The sequence below is a fragment of the Geotrypetes seraphini genome, chromosome 2 (assembly GCF_902459505.1).
Source record: "Geotrypetes seraphini chromosome 2, aGeoSer1.1, whole genome shotgun sequence".
NCBI classification, from domain to species: Eukaryota; Metazoa; Chordata; class Amphibia; order Gymnophiona; family Dermophiidae; genus Geotrypetes; species Geotrypetes seraphini.
In genome coordinates, this window is record NC_047085.1 from 101,880,534 (window position 1) to 101,900,448 (window position 19,915).

The following is a 19,915-nucleotide window of genomic DNA, read 5'->3' on the forward strand; positions in this document are numbered from 1 at the left end:
TTATCTATGGCAGGAGAATATAGAGACGGGAGAGCCCAGGGAAAACAAAATTTAACAGAATCTTTTTCAGAGAGATGAGTTTCTTGGAGAAATGTTATATCGGGTTTTAGCCGTGTGATATAGTCATATATTTTTTGTTGTTTAATGGGGTTATTGAGCCCTTTCACATTAAGTGAGCAAAATGTGATTGTCATATCAAATTAGTAGTATATACTGAATTGATACAATAAGAACAATCATGATGGAATAGCATGAGCATGTACACAAATATACCCATTGAAAGCATCCGTTCTTCCAATCTCAATATGGAATAGGAGATTGCAAAGCAGACATATTCATATAAGGTATACATTGACCACGCTGTAATACAATAATCATACAAAGTACCCATCAGGGTATCCAGGGGTCCCAAGAGAGCTGACCAAGAGAATAGCAGTCATAGTATAATATTCTGCGTAACAAACAATATATGCACATATACATCTATGTTCAGATTTAGGAAAAGACATAATAGAACCTGTAAAAATGACTAAAAGTATAAAAGCATACGGATCTGTCATAAGAAAAGAAAGAAGATTCAACAGAGATAGAACCAAACAAGTTAGTCAGGGATAGTGAGATCACATAGGCAGACAGCGAGCCACTCAACGCAGCCCAGCAAGCTGTAGTTTGAATATATGCACCATATTTACCTATTTATCAGTAGCATAAATGTCTATAGTGCCAGCAGAACCAGAAAACAAGAGCAACAGTGCTAAACACAAGTCAGATATTAGTATGCCAAATGGCAGTGATTCAGAGCAATGAGGCAGTCAAAACAAGAACCCATAACAGGTAGTGATAACAGCATTCTAAACCAGGCAATTTGAAGAGGAGAACACAGCCATAGCGAAGCTAAGCTAAGTAGAGTCTATAGAACTAGGTGCCAGAGACTCCAAGTAGTCTGCCAACTCATGAGGATGAGTGAAATTTCTTGTATTGTTGTTGAAGGTGACTCTGAGAGTGGCAGGGTAAAACATGCCATATTTAGCCCCAATATTCTTTAGCTTAGGCCTGTATTCTAAAAGTTGTTTTCTTCTTTTAGCTGTTTGTTTAGCAAGATCAGGTATTATAAGGATGTTATGTCCCTCAAACTTCAGTGGGCGCTGCAGCTTCGCCTGCCTCATAATTTCCATCACCTGAGTGTAGCGCAGTAGTCGAGCCACAATAGGCCGTGGATATTTGGCTCCTACGTCTATCTTATGCGTCGGTACTCGATGAGCGCGGTCAATTTCCAGGTCATATTTAAACTCGGTGCCAAGGAGTTTTGGTAGTAACATTTGCAGAAAGGCAATCACATCCTTTCCTTCCCTTGTTTCCGGGATGCCCAGAACACGCAAATTATTCCTTCGCGAGCGGTTCTGGGCGTCTTCAAGCTCCTGCTCAAGTATAGATATTTTTTTAAATTGACGCTGCAAAGATTTTACATTAGATTCAGTCACCTCAATTTTCTGTTCAGCTACATCCAGTCGCGATCTGCACACTGCCATTTCTACTGTAAGCGATGCAAGATCCGTTTTTATATCTTCAGTGTTTTGGTTAGTAGAGGCCAAGATGTCCCGCATGGCGCGAAGTTCCGCCATGACAGTCTGCAACGAGTCTTCTCCGTCTTTTGCAGTTGCCGATTTCTGCGGCGAAATCGGCTCCACATTCTTTCTTTTGCCAGTTTTAGCAGCAGACATTATTAGTCTCTCACGCTGTAGGTTCGCCGACGTTCAAAAAGCCCTCAGGCTATCTCAAAAATATCTTTTTATTTCGCTGGGCTGCGGAGCTGAAACGCTACGCTGCCATTCACAGTGGTGCTCACTAGCGCCCCCCCCCAATATCTGATTATCTTAATTAAGTGGATTGTACTGATATTGCTTCCAGTTGGGTTCATATGATGCCTTTTGTCTAAATGGGAAAGCTGCACTACAGCAGGGGCTTCCTTTAGAGCAGGGGTGTCCAACCAGCGGCCCAACAAGGTGCTGGCCCAGCTTGAGGGTGATGCAGCGTTTTGTCATTTTCGCCCCCTGTTATTTACCTTCTGACCGGCTCCCTCCTCCTTCTTGCTGCAGTCATTTCTCTGCACAAAGCCACGGGTGGCAGCTGAGCCGGAAGCCTTCCCTCTGACATTGCTCCAACATCAGAAAGAAGGCTTCCGGCTCAGTCACGGGATACGTGTAGGAGCTGCCTTCTGCAGCTTTGAGCAGAGAAAAGACTCTGGCAGTATGGAGGAGGGAGCCGGCCACAAGGTAAACACCTGCTGGAGAGAGGCGCAGAATGGAAGGAGGGAAGAAGAAGGGCATGTTGAGACTTGAGAGTGAGGAAGCTCAAGGAAGAAGAGAGGGGGCATGAACTTGGGACACAGAGCGATAGGATGGTAGAATGGAAGGAGTGAGAAGAGCATAGGAACATAAGCAATGCCTCTGCTGGGTCAGACCTGAGGTCCATCGTGCACAGCAGCCCGCTCACGCGGCAGCCCCAACAGGTCCAGGACCTGTGTAGTGATCCTCTATTTATACCCTTCTATCCCCCTTTCCAGCAGGAAATTGTCCAATCCTTTCTTAAACCCCAATACCGTACTCTGCCCTATTACGTCCTCTGGAAGCGCATTCCAGGTGTCCACCACAAGCTGGGTAAAGAAGAACTTCCTAGCATTTATTTTGAATCTGTCCCGTTTCAGGTTTTCTGAATGCCCTCTTGTTCTTATATTTTTTGAAAGTTTGAAGAATCTGTCCCTCTCTACTCTCTCTATGCCCCTAATGATCTTATAAGTCTCTATCACATCCCCTCTAAGTCTCCTCTTCTCCAGGGAAAAGAGACCCAGTTTCTCCAATCTCTCAGTGTATGAAAGATTTTCCATCCCTTTTATCAGACGTGTCGCTCTCCTCTGAACCCTCTCGAGTAATGCCATATCCTTCTTAAGATACGGCGACCAATATTGGATGCAGTATTCCAGATGCGGGCGCACCATCGCCCGATAAAGCGGCAGGATAACTTCTTTCGTCCTGGTTGTAATACCCTTCTTGATTATACCAAGCACTCTATTCGCTCTCTTAGCGGCCGCTGCGCACTGTGCCGTCGGCTTCATTGTCATGTCCACCATTACCCCCAAGTCCCTTTCTTGGGTACTCTCATTCACTAACATCCCTCCCATAGAGTGGGCAGACTTGATGGGCTGTAGCCCTTTTCTGCCGTCACCTTTCTATTGTATAGTTGTACCTCGGGTTTCTGCTTCCCAGATGCAATACTTTACATTTCTCAACATTGAACTTCATCTGCCATCTCGTTGCCCATTCTCCTAGTTTGCTCAAGTCCCTTTGCAATTCTTTGCAGTCTTCTTTAGTCCGAGCTCCACTAAATAGTTTAATGTCATCCGCAAATTTTATTACCTCACACTTCGTCCCTGTTTCTAGATCATTTATGAATATATTAAATAGCAGCGGCCCGAGCACCAAGCCCTGCGGAACACCATTCGTGACCCTCCTCCATTCCGAGTAGTGGCCTTCACCCCTATCCTCTGTTTCCTACCCGCCAACCAGTTTCTGATCCATCTATGTACGTCTCCGTCCACCCCATGGTTCTTCAGTTTCCAAAGTAGACGCTCATGTGGCATCTTGTCAAAGGCTTTTTGGAAATCCAGGTATATGATGTCTATGGGGTGGCGGGCTGTGGCTGCTAAAATGATCATGGTAGGGAGATCCCTTGCTGCCATCAGTTCAGCGGCCACTTTTACTTGAAGGTGCCTGAAATGTAGGCCAGCAAAATGCTGGTCTACATTTCAGGCACCTTCCAGGGGCCTAGGGAGGCGCCTTGGGCTGCCTAAGATTGCCTAAGGATACTTCTGTGTGAAACCATACCCATGCCTAGCCTTAGGTGAGGTTAGTTGGCCCTACACGCCTCACTAGGTTTCCAGAGGCACCTACAATGTAGATGGCCTGTCTCGGGAGTTTTTTTTCCAATAACGTGCATCTTGATTGGCTTTTAGGCAGCGGTAGGACACCTAAAATAGGGGCACTGTTTATAGAATTTGCTCCTAAATGTGCAAGTTTATTATGAAGTCAATCATAGTGACAAATCATATTCAAATATTTTTATGCAGACCTTTATGCAGACCTTCACTTAGTTTCAAATCCCAATGGAAACTGCCTCTGTTTCACTATGCACTTTCCACCTGATTTCAGTTGGTGTAAATCCTCACATTCCAAATTCAGCATGGATCTTGGTACTATATGCTACTCTTTCAAGGGTGCTCATTCCAGAATGCCCTTTATAGAATATCATTTAGCACCGATTTTTTTCTTTGCCAAATTTTGACTGTCATTTACAGAATCTAGCTCTATAAGGAGAGCGGTGATTTAGCATCTCTCCCAATAGCTGTCTGGATGGAAGCTGAATATTTCTCACTATCCATAAAGTTAGATGGATAGTGCTGAGGTGGTCCGTAAACATTTTCTAACCATGTATAGCAGTGCTGCTGAAAATTCACACATAGGGCCCTAAAAGGGTACTTTATCCAGATAAAATAAAAGCCTTTTACAGTTCTACAGTTTTTGGATTTGAACTTTCTGCTAGAGATAGTCTCTGGCAGGCAGAGCAGGGTCTTAGTCATGGTGATGTTGCATTATTGAACACCTATAATGATCTGCTATACCCCGTGATATCCTGGTAATTGATTCATTTTAAATTTGACACAACTGCTTGAAACTGCTGTCCTTACTATGTTGATTCAATATGTCCAGATAATGTAAAGACCTGACTTCAAAGTACAAGAAAAATGAGGTATAGAAGCCAAAAAGTTCAAGATCAAAAATCTCTTCTAAGTGCTGTAATTATAAAACTTTTCTTTGATACATTTTTTTACACAGAATACAATACACAGACCTTTTAACCTGATTTGTTTTTACAGCCTTTAATTGTTCTTTTCCATGTGTAGTTCAGGTTTTCTCAGCAATTGTTCCATGCTCTAATCAGTCTTACCATTGATCAGCAGTGAATTAAGACACTGTTTTAGCAGAGTACTGTAGTTCATCAATAGCTAGGCCTTCATCTTAGTTTGTAGCTGTGTATGTTTCAAGCTAATAATAATAAAGTTATATAGTCAGACTAATATTATTTTAGTGAAATGACCAGACTTTACTGCTCTGGGGACTCATTGCATTTAAAATTAAGATCAGAAGTCAAATTACAGGAAATGAAAAAAGGCTCAAGAGAAAAGCCATACATGTTTCATGACAAGTTAAGGACAAACGGGTGAAAATGTAAAACAAGGCAATTTCAAGCTGTCAGGTATTTAAATAACTTTGCTTCCCAAAGAATCCAATGCCCTAGTTAAAAAATGAACCAGGATTTTCCAGCCCACAGAATCACTGTTCCCCCTAAGCTGTATGGTAGTCCCCCAGAATCACTGTTCCCCCTAAGGTGTGTGGTGGTCCCCCAAAGGTATTGCTGCCAGTTGGGGGGGAGGGGGGATGTTTCAATATTATGTTTTCAATTACTAGGGACAGGCAGGTTCCCTGAAATCCTGCAGAGTTTGTCTGTCCTGCACTATTAAAAATGTGATACTATTACTCCTACTTCTTATCTTTTCAGGGTGGGATGAACACAGAGAAACTCTAATTAGAAAATGAATGGTATAAAACAAACTAAGGCTGGAACAGGGCAATTCTTCACGGTCTGTGTCCCGTATATGATGATGTGGTTTAGGATGAGCTGGGGAAGGGCTTAGAGCTATCTTCTTTTTTTTTCTCTCCTTCTTTTCTCTCTCCTTCTCTCTTCTGTTCCTCTCTTATTTAACCAACCGCTTTCAAAAAGCGACCCCACCCAATATGTTTTACCCCACTCCCACTTTCTCTCTCTCTTCTCAAAACATGTAACTTTTCCCCTCCTTTCCCTTTTCCCCTCACTTTCATGTCTGTCCAGTTAATGTTTTTGATGTTCACTCTCATCATTTTTAAATATCTATGATTTTTTTTTCTCTTTTTAAAAATTTTATTGTTAACCGGCCAGATACTTGTTGATGGTCGGTATATTAAAAAGATAATAAACTTGAAACTTGATAGAAGCTCCAGTGGCAGGATGGTTAGGATAGGCTAGAGTGGGCTTCAATGGCATCTCCAGCAGTGGGAAACTAAAGATGGTACCGGGTGGACTTCTATGGTCTATTGCCCAAAAATAATAAAGAAGAAATACAATTTAACCATGAATGTATAATGAGTGTGACCATTGGGCAGACTAGATGGACTGTTCAGGTCTTTATCTGCTGTCATTTACTATGTTTATTATTATTATTATTATTTTACTATATATGAGTTATATTACATTAACCATGAAGAGACAATCCCTGCTGAACAGAGCCTCCAATCTAATCAGACAGATAAACAGGACAAGGGAGTGACAAAATAGATATGGGTACTTTACAAGCGGGTTGGAGTTAGGAGTTAAAAACAGCATTGAAAAATGAGCTTTTAGCCTGGATATGAACATTGCCAGAGACAGAGCTTGATGTAACAACTCAGGCAGACTGTTCCAGGCATATGGAACAGCAGACAGAAGGGACAGAGTCTGGAGTTGGCAGTAGAGGAGAAGAGTAGAGTTAGGAGAGACTTACCCAATAAGCAGAGTTCCTGGGGGGGGGGGGGGAATGGGGAAGAGGACAGATACTAAGGAGTTGCAGAGTGAACGTGTTTGTAAGTCAACAAGAAGAGTTTGAACTGTATGCAGAAGTAGATAAGGAGCCAATGGAGTGACTAGGAGTAAGGTAACATAAGCTTAGCAACAATGGCAGAATATAAGCCTTGCAACAGAATTCTGAACAGATTGAAGGGGGAGAAAGATGGCTCAGGGTGAGTCTCTTTCATTTGAAAGGAAGCTCCAGAGTGAGAAGGCTTAGGATGAAGTTAAAAGGTAATAGGCTCAGGAGTAATCTAAGAAAATACTTTTTTTACATATTGCTCTCCTTAAGTCAACTGAGTTAGCAAATTATTTCAGCTTTAAAATCGATAGCTTAAGAAGAACTTGCCCTCATGTCGATGGTACCGATCTAAATTTAGAATTTTCCTCCACAGATTACTATGTCAACCTAGGTTTGGACAAATTTAGTAATCCAGACTGGGAAGATTTCAGAAAAGTATATAATAAGTATGCAAAGTCATACTGTTTTCTAGACTCTTGTCCTCCAGCAATAATGAAAATACCGGTAGCTCCTTTAAATTTTCCATTAGATTTCTTTGAGTGGTTAATTTGTATGTTGGAGAATAGTAAGTTTCCTTCAACTGATGAAAACATTATTATTACTCCCATACTTAAAAACCACAAATATTCACCTTCATTAGTAACCAATTACAGGCCAATTGCCTCCATACCTTTTTTTGTAAAATTGATCGAGGGATTGGTCTATTTACAATTGCTGACCTATTTGGAGCATTATTCTCTTCTGCACAATTCTCAATCAGGTTTTAGGCCTGTATACAGTACCATGACAGTATTGACTTCTATTTTGGACAGTTTGTATGGTTGGTTCAGTAAGGGTTCTAGTGCCCTGATAATGCAGTTAGATTTCATAGTGCATTTGACGTAGTTGACCACAAAAAAATGTTAGAATGTCTGGATGCCATTGGTATACATATGGTGAAGTTCTTGAATGGTTTGAAAGATTTCTCATATCACGTACTTAGGTCCGGCTCAATGATGAAAATTTCAACAGCTGGAGTAATTCCTTTGGTACACTGCAGGGTTCTCCACTGGTTCCTTTGCTCTTTCATGTTTACCTGTCAATATTGGGTAATAGATTATCTCATTTGAAGAGCAAGTTATTTAGTTATGCGGACGATATTACCATTTTGATTCCTGTTTCTACATAAGAACATAAGAAGTTACCTCCGCTGGGTCAGACCAGAGGTCCATCGCGCCCAGCAGTCCACTCCCGCGGTGGCCCATCAGGTCCATGACCTGTAAGATGATCCTTGTCTAAAACCCTTTATTCCCCTTTATGCTTCTATCTATATCCTTTCATAATCCTATCTCTACATCTATCTGTATCCCTCAATCCCCATATCCTTCAGGAATTTATTCAACCCTTCTTTAAAACCCCGTAGTGTACTCTGTCCTATCACAACCTCTGTCCTATCACAACCTCCGGCCTATCACAACCTCCGGCCTATCACTTTTGTAGATCAGCAGTACACTTGCTGAGATTTTTCAGATAATTGAGCAATGGATGGCTGTACTGTCTGGTAGGCACCTACCTGAAAGTGCTAGGTGTCTCCCAACCAATTCATTTTAATTTAAACCAACTATGAGGAATTAATTGCTTGTTATCAGCGCCGATTAAGCTTTTTGAATAATTTAGTTAGGTGCCTAGATAGGTGCGCCTAACTGATCTAGGCACCTAACTTTAGGAGTCTTTTATAGAATCTGGGCCTTAGTGCAGATCTTTTTCAGTGCCCATTTTTGAGCATGATGTATAGAATTTCCCTCATGGTGTACAAGAGTGTGCTTAAATGTAGGTGCATAGATGCCGACATGCTAGTATTCTATAGTATAATGGAATCTTGGTGCCAGGATGCCATTATAGTATTAGGCCCAGATTCTGTAATTGGTGTCATAGTAACATAGTAGTGACAGCAGATAAAGACCCGAATGGTCCATCCAGTCTGCCCAACCTGATTCAATTTAAATTTTTAATTTTTTCTTCTTAGCTATTTCTGGGCAAGAATCCAAAGCTTTACCCTGTACTGTGCTTGGATTCCAACTATCGAAATCTCTGTTAAGACTTACTCCAGCCCATCTACACCCTCCCAGCCATTGAAGCCCTCCCAAGCCCATCCTCCACCAAACGGCCATATACAGACACAGACCGTGCAAGTCTGCCCAGTACTGGCCTTAGTTCAATATTTAATATTATTTTCTGATTCTAAATCCTCTGTGTTCAGTCACAGTTTTACTCTCCACCACCTCTCTCGGGAGTGCATTCCAGGCATCCACTACCCTCTCCGTAAAGTAGAATTTCCTAACATTGCCTTTGAATCTACCACCCCTCAACCTCAAATTATGTCCTCTGGTTTTATCATTTTCCTTTCTCTGAAAAAGATTTTGTTCTATATTAATACCCTTCAAGTATTTGAACGTCTGAATCATATCTCCCCTATCTCTCCTTTCCTCTAGGATATACATATTCAGGGCTTCCAGCCTCTCCTCATACGTCTTCTGGCGCAAGCCTCCTATCATTTTCATCGCCCTCCTCTGGACCGCCTCAAATCTTCTTATGTCCTTCGCCAGATACGGTCTCCAAAATTGAACACAATACTCCAAGTGGGGCCTTACCAATGACTTGTACAGGGGCATCAACACCTTCTTCCTTCTACAGACTATGCCTCTCTTTATACAACCCAGCATCCTTCTGGCAGCAGCCACTGCCTTATCACACTGTTTTTTCACCTTTAGATCTTCGGACACTATCACCCCAAGGTCCCTCTCCCCGTCCGTGCATATCAGCTTCTCTCCTCCCAGTTCCTTCCTATTATTAATCCCCAAATGCATTACTCTGCATTTCTTTGCATTGAATTTTAGTTGCCATGCATTAGACCATTCCTCTAACTTTTGCAGATCCTTTTTCATATTTTCCACTCCCTCTTCGGTGTGTACTCTGTTACAAATCTTGGTATCATCTGCAAAAAGGCACACTTTTCCTTCTAACCCTTCAGCAATGTCACTCACAAACATATTGAACAGGATTGGCCCCAGCACTGATCCCTGAGGGACTCCACTACTCACCTTTCCTTCCTTTGAGCGACTTCCATTAACCACCACCCTCTGGCGTCTGCCCGACAGCCAGTTTCTGACCCAGTTCACCACTTTGGGTCCTAACTTCAGCCCTTCAAGTTTGTTCAACAGCCTCCTATGAGGAACTGTATTAAAGGCTTTGCTGAAATCCAAGTAAATTACATCTAGCATATGTCCTCGATCTAACTCTATGGTCACCCAATCAAAAAATTCAATCAGGTTCATTTGGCACGATTTACCTTTTGTAAAGCCATGTTTCCTCGGATCCTGTAACCCATTAGATTCAAGGAAGTACACTATCCTTTCTTTCAGCAACACTTCCATTATTTTTCCAACAACTGAAGTGAGGCTCACCGGCCTGTAGTTTCCTGCTTCATCCCTGTGACCCTTTTATGAATAGGGACCACATCCGCTCTCCTCCAATCCCCAGGAATCACTCCCGTCACCAGAGATTTGTTGAACAAGTCTTTAATAGGACTCGCCAGAACCTCTCTGAGCTCCCTTAGTATCCTGGGATGTATCCCGTCTGGTCCCATCGCTTTGTCCACCTTCAGTTTTTCAAGTTGCTCATAAACACCCTCCTCCGTGAACGGCGCAGAATCTACTCCATTTTCTCGTGTAAGTTTGCTAGACAATCTCGGTCCTTCTCCAGGATTTTCTTCTGTGAACACAGAACAGAAGTATTTGTTTAGCACATTTGCTTTCTCCTCAACACTTTCCACATATTGGTTTCCAGCATCTTTTAGCCTAGCAATTCCATTTTTCATCTTCCTCCTTTCACTAATATATCTGAAAAAATTTTTGTCTCTCTTTTTTACATTTTTAGCCATTTGTTCTTCCGCCTGTGCTTTCGCAAGACGTATCTCTCTCTTGGCTTCTTTCAGTTTCACCCTGTAGTCCTTTCTGCTCTCCTCTTCTTGGGTTTTTTTTATATTTCATGAACGCCAACTCTTTCACCTTTATTTTCTCCACCACTAGTTTGAAGAACATATCGGTTTCCTTTTTCTCTTGTTTTTATTGATTTTCTTCACATAAAGGTCCGTAGCCATTTTTATCGCTCCTTTCAGCTTAGACCACTGTCTTTCCACTTCTCTTATGTCCTCCCATCCTAACAGCTCTTTCTTCAGGTACTCTCTCCCATAGCATTAAAGTCCGTACGTTTGAAATCTAGGACTTTAAGTATCGTGCTGCCACTCTCCACTTTAACTGTTATATCAAACCAAACCGTTTGATGATCGCTACTTCCCAGGTGAGCACCCACTCGAACATTAGAGAGGACCAGATCCAATATCACTTTTTCCCTTGTGGGTTCCGTCACCATTTGTCTGAGCAGAGCCTCTTGAAAGGCATCCACAATCTCACTACTTCTTTCCGATACCGCAGATGGAACATTCCAGTCCGCATCCGGCAGGTTGAAATCTCCCAACAGTAGAACCTCCTCTTTCCTTCCAAACTTTTGGATATCCACAATCAGATCCTTATCAATTTGCTGCGATTGAGTCGGAGGTCTGTAGACTACACCCACGTAGATAGAAGTTCCATCTTCTCTTTTCAGAGCGATCCATATTGCTTCTTCCTCTCCCCAGGTCCCTTGCATTTCGGTCGCTTGGATATTGATCTTTACATAGAGAGCTACTCCTCCACCTTTTTGACCATCTCTGTCCCATCCATGTGATACACTGAATCATGTCTCTGTGATAGCGGCAATATCTAGATCTGCCTCTAACATCAGGGCTTGCAAATCATGAACTTTGTTGCTTAGACTGCGAGCATTTGTGGTCATCGCTTTCCAACTATTTTTCAGCGATAATCTCCTTTTTCGTATGGATTTTTGTTTCATTTCACTTTCTGTTGCAATACTAAGAAATGAGTTGCTGATATTGCTTATGTTGCAGTCCTTTTTGCTATCACATCTTTTCTTTTGCCGGGGGTGGTCTCTATAATTGTCCTTCGTACATACACCACCCCACCTTCTAGTTTAAATGCCTAGAAAAATATTGTCTAAATTTCTCTGCAAGGTGTCATTGTCGGTAGCCACCTTAAAAGCAGCCGGGTACAGAATCGTGCCTCCAGCAAAGGTAAAAATCTAAGTGTGCACCAAAGTAACAATGCTATAAATCAATCTACCACCTAAGCTGAGAAATTTCAACACACAAGTTCCTCAGAATACCACACTGAATGTTCGTGTGGTAGCCGTCCTCATAGGAACATTTAAGTGTGTGAATTTTTGTTATTTTATAACGTTTCATAAAGTGCAAGTGCTTCAATAAATAGTTATTATTTTTGTTATATTTGGTGGGGATTGAGGCAGACCCAGTTTTATAAAGCTAAGTATTTGCTTTTGCAGTAATTCTCTAAAAATATAACAAAAAATGATAACGATTTAAAAATATAACAAAAATGATAACTATTTATTGAAGCACTTGCACTTTATGAAACGTTATAAAATAACAAAAATTCACACACTTAAATGTTCCTATGAGGACGGCTACCACACGAACATTCAGTGTGGCATTCTGAGGAACTTGTGTCCAGCAAAGGTAGACACCAGAAGTGCAGGTCAGGATTTTTCTGGCCTACATTTCCGGTGCCTACCTATGATGTGAATCCCGCCTTCATAGGCGCTTTAGGCCACCTAATGCCTCTTCTGGCATTAGCCACACCCACAGTGGCATTAGATGGCCTAAAGAACCTAAGGAGGCACGATTACAGTGCTGAATTCTTAGGTGCCGTTAGACACAGTGGTGTAGTAAAGGAGGGGGTGCTGTCTTAGTGGGGGTGCTTGTACCTCTCTGCCCCCCATGTCATGCCCCCCATGCCATGCTCCCTTCCCTGGCCCCCATTACCTATTTAAAATCTTTGCCAGTATGAGCAACTACTTCTAGCCTGCTGCTTGCGGTGGCCTGGCACCCTCTGAAATCACTTCTGGGTCGTGGGAAAGCCAGAGCGAGCAGCACACTAGAGAAGCTGCTCGTGCTGGTGAAAATTTTAAGAGGTAAAGGGGTGGGAAGGGAGGGCATGAGTGTGGTGCGGAAGGAATGGGGGGTGGAGAGAAAGGCATGGGGGTTTGGTGCAGAATAGACTGCAAACCCTTACGGATCGATGCAGTTCATAAAAAGATAAAAATTGGACTTTCCCAATGATCTACAAAACTTGTCATAAGATCATATTAGTGCTCTAGAATTTTGTAGATAGTATTGATTTTATTAGTTTTCTAAAATGTAAGTAGGAAAAAGACTTTGTGAATCATAAATCTCACCGTGAAGTGAAGTAATAAAACATTTTGGTTGGTTACCACCATATTTTTCTAGCATTGAAAGGAATGACTGGGCATTTTACTAGTTCAGTAAACAAATCTCAGACAGTTGAAAGAACCCAAGACATATTTTAATGGACCATTAAAAGTCACCCACACACGTCATAATGCTTAAACCACATGCATGTTGGTGTGGTGAGATCAGTATGCAGATGCCCTCTAATTATATTTATTTTTACATGGTTCAATCAACTCTACAAAATGTTTTTAAAAATGCTTGGACCCTGGCAACCATGCCCACTGATAACTTGTGTTACTTTATATGGATTTTCCACTGGAAACTTATTTTTAAAATATTCCTAGGGCCTTTCAAACAATCAGGAGAACAATCTTAAGGAGAACTTTTTTTCCCCTTAATATTCTATGAAAAAAACAATGCTAGAAGGAAATTAATCTTAATGGGGGGAAAAAAATACTAATTGAGAAAGCAGGTGCTGTTTCACTAAACAATGCTGAGCCATGGCTGAAATTAGGCATAAAACATGCTGTTTCCTAACATGAAACTTTTGGTTCTGCTTTATTAACACACTGATTTTTGCTGACCTTGTGTTAGTAATATGATTGCAAGAATATGTTGTTCTGGAACAATGCTGTCACTGTCTTGAGCCTCAAAAAGTTCCATGAGTACGCATCAGATTTTTTTTTTCCATTAGGCATTTTATCATGATACTTCTTTCTTCTGACAGTTGTGAGGTGGTTACAGCTAGAAAATCTCACCCTTGGACTGATCCATAGAAGGAACATTTTTTTTTTCTTCCTAAGGGTCTATGGGACCTTTTTACTGAAACTTACCATCCCCCCCCCTTTATTTTATCAAACCATGCTGCCAAGCAGTGCAAATTAAATGCCAAACTTTCCTTAGGATTAGAATGGTTAGCTCAGCATTTAGCTAACACTGCTTGGCAAAAGGGCAAGTTACAGCACACTGACAGAAATAGTGCACACTAAATAGTGCATGCCCACATGGGCATTTAGTACACAGAAATGTTCATTAGCACACACTAAGCTTTAGTAAAAGGCTTTTTATTCATCTTCTCAAATGTTCAACAAGAGCATTATTAAAAGCATAAGAATTGCCATGCTGGGACAGACCGAAGTACCATCAAGCCCAGTATCCTGTTTCAAACAGTGGCCAACCCAGGTCCCAAGTACCTGACAGAAACCCAAATAATAGCAACATTCCAGAGCTCAGATTGTGATGTCATAAAGCCTCGTTCCACCAATGCCTAAGAGCCAGCCTCATCAGTGATGTCACAATGGCTTGATTGTCCTATACTTGGCTAACATAAGAACATAAGAATTACCATACTGGGACAGACCAAAGGTCAATCAAACCCAGCATCCCGTTGCCAACCCAGGTCACAAGTACCTAGCTAGATCCCAAGTAGTAAAACTGATTTTTATGTTGCTTATCCTAGGAATAAGCAGTGGATTTCTCCAAACCATCTCAATAATGGCCTGACTTCTCTTCTAGGAAATTATTCAAATCTTTTTTAAACCCCTTTAAGCTAACTGGTCTCACCACATTCTCTGGAAATGAATTCCAGAGTTTGATTACTTGTTGAGTGAAGAAATATTTTCTCTAGTTTGTTTTAAATCTACTACTTAGTAGCTTCATTGCATGTCCCCTAGTATTTTTGGAAAGAGTGAGGCCCAGATTCTCTATACACCTATAAAGCAGCCGCTGATTGCGTGTCAGTCTCGTAATGGTGCCGTATAGAGAATCACACCTCCAGAAAAGATAGGCACTGGAAATGTAAACCAGGGTTTTCAAGGCCTACATTTCCAGTGGCTATCTTTGCCTTGAATTGTGCCTATATAGGCGCTTTATGGCACCTAACACCACTTCTGGCGTTTGCCATGCCCATAGCGGTATTAGGCGCCAGTAGACACTTCCAGAGGTGCACAAGAAGGCACTTCAAATTTAACGCTAATTGCTGTTTCAAATGGCATTTCCCAATTAACAGGGGCTGGTAGGGCGTCTACCAGCACCTAAGTTTAGGCGTTGTTTATAGAATTTATCTCCCCTATGATCCCTCTCCTCCACCCTCCCCCCCTTTGTGAGCTCTGCTCAGCTGGTAAATCCCTCCTATCTGTGCCCTTCTCATCAAATGCCAACTCCTGACTCCGTCCCTTCTGCCTTGCTGCGCCATATCCTTGGAACAAGCTACCTGAATCCCTACGGTGGGCTCCGTCTCTGGTAGTTTCAAGGCCCAGTTAAAAGCCCACCTTTTTGAGAGTGCTTTAGACTTAACTCCTTTCACCTTGGGTTCTGCATCCCCAACCCTATATGTCATGTCTGTCTGTTCAAGTTAGATTGTAAGCTCTTTTGAGTAAGGACCATCTATAAATGTCAAAATGTACAGTGCTGCGTATGCCTTTTAGCGCTACATAAGTGCTAAGTAGTAGTAATTTCCCTCTTAATGCCCATCTGAGAGGATACTAGCTTGCTGAACAAACTAATGCCAGTGATGCCTCCAGTGGCGTACCAAGAGGGGACGGGCGGGGAGGTCCGCCCCGGGTGCAGCCTTAGGGGGGGTGCACAGCCAGTCAGGTCCGGATCTGGCCGGCTGTGCACCCCCCTAAGGCTGCCGTCGGAGAGGAAGTTCGGGCCAGCCAATCGCTGCCTGGCTGGGCGGAACTTCCTCTCCGACGGCAGAATTGACGTTGTGGGAATGCTGGTCGGCCCGACAGTGGGAAGCAGAGAGAGTTTGGGGCAGCCGCAGTGGTGGCTTTGGGGCCTGTTTCCCCCGATGGTGGCAGCAATGGCTTTGTGGAGGGTAGGGAGAAAGAAAGAAGGAAAGGGGGCAGGCAGGGAGACAGAAGGGAAACAGAAAAAAAGAAGGGGCATCAAGAGAGAAAAAAGAAAGAAAGGGCAGGGAGAGAGGAAGAAAAAGTTAGGGGAGAGAATGAGGTCTGGAGGAGAGGAAGCATACAGGCTGAAAGAAGGGAAGAAAGATTGGATGCACAATCAGAAGATGAAAGTGCAACCAGAGACTCATGAAATCACCAGACAAGATAGGAAAAATGATCTTATTTTAAATTTCGTGATCAAAATGTGTCTGAATTTATATATGCTTTCTAAATTTTGCGCTATAGCCCCCTTTTACTAAACCGCAATAGTGTTTTTTAGCGCAGGGAGCCTATGAGCGTCGAGAGCAGCGCTGGGCATTTAGCGCAATTCCCTGCGCTAAAAACTGCTATTGTGGTTTAATAAAAAGGTAGGGGGGTATATTTGTCTATTTTTGTATGGTTGTTACTGAGGTGACAATACATAGAGTCATCTGCCTTGACCTCTTTGTAAAAAACCCAGAATAGGAATGATAATTAACATTTTCTCAGCGTATAGTGTGCTTCGTGTTTTTTAATTTTATTGTTGATAGATCATTTTAACTTGGTCATTTTAAAGTAGCCCGCAAGCCCAAAAAGTTTGGGCACCCCTGAGCTAGAGCGTTGAAGCTGTGTATTTCTATTTTATCCCCACTTTTACAAAACTGTGGGGCGTTTTTTAGCGCCAGCCGTGGTGGTAGCAGCTCTGATGCTCAGAATTCTATGAACGTCAGAGCTGTTACAACTGTGGCTAAAATCCACACTACAGTTTTGTAAAAGGGGGAGGGGTTAGTTTGTGATAACATATTCCATACTAGGCGAAGTTGTTTTCTGTGTTCTGTGTGTTTGAAAGACATGGTTTTCTGTTAGGATTGACGGTGTAGGATTGATCTGTGCTGGTCTGGCTTGTTTAGTTTTACAATGGGTGTTGCTCACTGCAATATGTAAGATGCTGCCTTTTCCTAGGTACTCATGTGTGACGTGTGGCTTGTTACTAAAAATCATGTTTTTCGTACAGATGAGGGGGTGCCAAAAAATGATGGGCCCCGGGTGTTACATATGCTAGGTATGCCACTGGATGCCTCTACCAAAGAAGTATGAACACAAACTGGTGTGCATCAGAAAACCACTCAGTGATAGAGTATTCAGGCAAACAACCGCACAGGAAGAGATAAATCAAACAGTTCACTATGCAGAATAATTAGACTAAAAAGGTAGCTAACTCATGTATCACAACAATTTTAATCATTCAAGCTCTGCCCTTAGCATTTGAATTTGGCACAGTGTTCAGACAAAGAACCACACATGAAGAAAGAAACTGAAATATGAACAATTACAGAAAGAGGTAATAAACTCATATCCTGGTACTATTATGAACCTTAGCCTGTCTCCCCACCCACTTACTTTAGCATGATTACAAAATCCTTGTCCTAATCCCTCCCACTGATCATGTCACAGCTAGCTAAAATTGGTTGGTTGGTTATTTTGGAATCTTTTTTTCCTCAATCCTACATGGATTACAGTTTTGCTTCAGGAACAAAAGCCCAAATAGTGAAGACAGAGTTTCAAAACACCATCACTCAGTTCTGCACTTGAATTTCACACAAACGGGTTCGCTTCAGGACTCATTTTAAGGTTTCCTCAGTGCCAGAGGTTGTTGATACTCTGTGGACAGTCACTGTAATTTAAATTCGTAGTTTATTTCAAACTTTCAATTTCAAGCTCCGACCCACCTTCTAAGCACCAATATTTTAAATATTTTCTTTTTTTTTTAATTTAAATTATTCTTATTATTGTAAACCGACCAAATACCTGTGATGGCTGGTATATCAAGCTATGAATAAACTTGAAACTTGAATATCTGTCTTATCATTCCCTCTGTAATTCACCCACCTGAGCACTGTGTATTGATGCACCTTCTTGTCCAATTTGTATGTCTTGACTAGACTGTAAACTCTTTTGAGCAGGGACTGTATCTTCTATGTTTTGATATACAGCACTGCATATGTCTAGTAGTGCTATAGAAATGATTATTATTAGTAGTAGTAGCAGCTGTTATCAGGTCATTTGTAGCTCCTTTTTATGGGGAGCTTCAACCTTTCAGTGCCTTTTTTGTCATAGGTCATTCAGAATAGCATGGGAAGCTGCTCTAACCTTGTACAGATTTTTTACAAAAAAAATTTCTACTTCACAAAATTGTACCTTCATGGAATGAAATTGGATTTCACCAAGGAAAATGATTTAGGTGTCATAGGGGGAGAGTGTGACACAGTGGTCAAAGTTATGACCTCAGCACCCTGAAGTTGTGGGTCAAACCCACGCTGCTCCTTGTGACCCTGGGCAGGTCTCTTAATCTCCCCATTGCCCCAGGTACATTACATAGATTATGAGCCCACCAGGACAGATAGGGAAAAATGTTTGAGTACCTGAATAAATTCATGTTAACCATTCTGAACTCCCCTGCGAGAATTGTATAGAAAATTGAATATATATATATATATATATATGACTATATATAGTGGACAGTACTTTGAAATATTCTGCTCAGAATGTGCTGGTGGACAACAAAGCAAACAGAATACAGAATGTTAGAAATTATTAAGAAAGGAATAGAGAATAAAACAAAAAATAGAGAATAAAACAAAGAATATCATTATGCCTCTGGGTTGTTCCATGGTGAAACTCTCCTACTGTATATTTGATGGAGTTCCTTATTTCTATTTTTTCCCTCAATTTTTATGCTCAGTCGTATATTTCATTATGTAAACTGAAAGTATAACTTGAGGATGGTCTATTAAGTTTTAATAAATCTGAACCAGAAACCACACCTTAAATATTGTGTGCAATTCTAGTGGAACTGGAAAAGGTGGAGAGGAGATTGGCCAAAATGATTGGATGGATGGAACAATTTCCATATGAGAAAAGGCTAAAGAGTTTACAGCTCTTCAGGTTGGAGACGATAAGGCTGAAGGGAGATATGAATTAATAAAGGTCTATAAAATCTTGAATAGAGATGAGTGGGTAAATGCTAGATTGTTTAATCTTTCAAAAAGTGCAAAGACCAGGGGACATGCCATGATGTTACACAGTGAATTCAACCAAACAAATAATGCAGTCTAATTCGGTTTCTGCAGACCCTATACCAGCATAAAATGTGGTGATACCAATAAGAAAGCTATGAACTTTTTTTTTAATATGATGTTACACTTTAGCACATTTAAAACAAATAGAAGAAAAATTTTCCACTCATCCCATAGTTAAACTCTGAAATTCATTGCAGGAGAAAGTAGTAAAAGCTAACCTTTCTTCACTGGGAGTGTCCGATGTGTTGGAAAACTACCCCCCCCAAAAAAAAAAAAAATAAAAATAAAAACCAAAAAGATTACATTGTATATTCCAAAGCAAATAACTTTTTATTCTAGTAATTAGTATTATAGCAGCATTTGTCAAATCAGAAATAAATCAGTTCGGACATATACAATGGAGAGAAAAAACCTCATACCAACAGTGCCGGCATCTTTCTGTAAGCATAGCGCAGTTTCTCTAAAGAGACTCTGCTAGAGCATGGTTGTTTTTTTTTTTTTTACAAAAAGTATCTCTTTTTAGTAAGACCTTCCCCTGGCTATTATGTACCACCCTATTGGATAATCCAAATGCCTATTTAACTCCCTCTCCTAGTCCATGCCTCCATTCTTCCCTGGGGAACCCTATACAGGCATAGATTCTAGAACTTTCTTCTTCTTGAAGTTTCCATTCTTCACACGGGTACAGCATCATGTTATCAGTTCTTAGGTTCCCGGATGGAGTGTTTTTGCTGACTTGCATTTTCCTTTCATCACTGTTCATTGTCTTCCCAGCACTGTGGAGAAACTCTCCACAGCAAGAAAGCTACACACTCACATGCTACACATTAGCATCTCAGCATCTGAACTGAAACCAGTTTATACAAGCCCGTGACTTTAGCAG